Source organism: Sminthopsis crassicaudata, chromosome 1 (genome assembly GCF_048593235.1).
Source record: "Sminthopsis crassicaudata isolate SCR6 chromosome 1, ASM4859323v1, whole genome shotgun sequence".
Taxonomy (NCBI): Eukaryota; Metazoa; Chordata; class Mammalia; order Dasyuromorphia; family Dasyuridae; genus Sminthopsis; species Sminthopsis crassicaudata.
In genome coordinates, this window is record NC_133617.1 from 451,628,910 (window position 1) to 451,630,784 (window position 1,875).

General features: G+C 32.1%; 1 non-coding gene across 1 annotated transcript; it reads right to left on the reverse strand.

The window, feature by feature from the left end:
* Nucleotides 1-1,492: 1,492 nt before the first annotated feature.
* On the reverse strand, nt 1,493-1,599 carry LOC141552310 (U6 spliceosomal RNA). Its single transcript, XR_012485115.1, has one exon. It is a non-coding gene; the product is annotated as a U6 spliceosomal RNA (small nuclear RNA).
* Between the last annotated feature and the right edge of the window lie 276 nt (nt 1,600-1,875).

The following is a 1,875-nucleotide window of genomic DNA, read 5'->3' on the forward strand; positions in this document are numbered from 1 at the left end:
TTGATGAGGCTGAGAGATTAGTTTGGGGCAAATTTTCATAGGTCTTTAAAAGCTAAATTAAGGAATTTACAATTTACCTTCAAGATAATGAGAGGCTCCTAGAGTTGGTTGAGTAGGAGAATCACATCTGTCAGATGTGCTTTAAGGAAAATTACTTTAGTAGCAGTGTGTCAGAGAGCTTTCTTCCCTGATGTCATAAGAAAAATGTGTTGTTTAGGAAAGAAAGTAGAAAGTAATAGGATTGACTAAATAAAAGACTTAATAGAAATAAAATACTGGAGAGGTGTAAGAACAAAGCAGTGGCATTTTTTTTTTTTTTTAAGGCATGACATAAAAAAAGCCAGAGCAAGAAGTAAAATGTAATTATCAATTATCAGACAGTGTCAAGGGGATGAATTAGTTAAGATACCTTCCAAATCTGTGATTTAGTCAAATATTGTAAAATGATTGCCTTTTTCTGGATTTCATGTGTTATTAGTAATTTATTGAGAATTCAGAGTTATGCTATCACTTTAAAAACAAAGTCAATAATTATTAGATTAAAAACTTAAAAAGAGAGTAGCATTTTCCTTTTGAGAAGTTAGAAGAGACATAATGCTTAGCTTCATGGCTACTTTAGAATTCTACATCTCTTAAAGATGAAAAACAAAATCATTGGACAAGATGTATAAAATACTTCCAATAGAAAATGTACAGGAAGCATTAGCATTTATTTGGAAAACTTCTATTTTTTTTTAAGTTTTTGGTTGGTTGGCAATGTTGGCTTCCTCTTAAACAGAATCATAAAAATATTATTTTAATCAAATCCAAGAAGCATTTGTTAAGTGCATCTGTGTGCAGTATTCTGGAATTTTACTACATTGGAAAGAGTGCTGAATTTTGATCGAAAGGACCTAGGTTTAGATATTCGTTCCACCATTTGCTAATTTTGTATGATTTGGGGCAAGTTACTTCAACTCTCTTGGTTTCAGTTTCTTCAACTATAGAATTAAAAGCTTGAATTAAATATCCCAAAGAGTCTTTTCAACTTAAAATATTCTAGAATATAAATATAAAGGGGAAAAAAAAGCCCATGAAACAACACATAAGCATTTAAATGGGGGTTTACTTTATTTAGACTTCAGTAACAGTTAAACTTTTAAGAAGTACAATGAAATGTAAAGGTCAGACTTTTTCAGTTATACACTAATTATTCCATATTTTATAATTGTTCTGAGGTTTGAATTGTTCAGTTGCATATGAAAAAGCCTAAGAAGAGAATAAACTTGCAGACTTCCCTAAAACAGTTGTCTTCAGGTATTCATTTGAGAAATAGAATTGGATAGTTACTATAAGTAAGGATGACATATTGATTGAACTCACTTATGAATCAGGAAAAATTGTTGAATAAGAAAAGCTCTATGTCTCTAGTTTCTTGCCCAGAGGAGAAAAATTCCATAGCTGAGGCCTTACTTAGGGAAGTCAAAATGAAAGGCTACATAGGCTACAGTTGTGAAATATGGAACCTTTCAAGAATTTGTGTGATATCCTTATGCAAGGGCCTTGTTTATCTTCTCTATATTGTGCCAACTTTAGTAAATGTACTGTTGAAGCAACAACAACAATTTATGAATTATGAAAGAGGACAATAGAATTCCAGCTGAAAAGTGTATTGTGATACAGTTGAAAAACACTATAAAACTCCTGTAGAAAGAACATTTAAGAAAATATCAATGTGGTTGTGAAAATAGTTTCTCACCAAAGACTAAGCTGGAGATTGAACTAATGTTTGAGGCCTTCCTTTTCTCCCTCTCCCCACCTTGCTGATAGTAGCTGAGCTTGGTAGCTGAGAACTTGAGTAGTAACTGAGAGACCTGCTGATCTCAGCTTAACAAA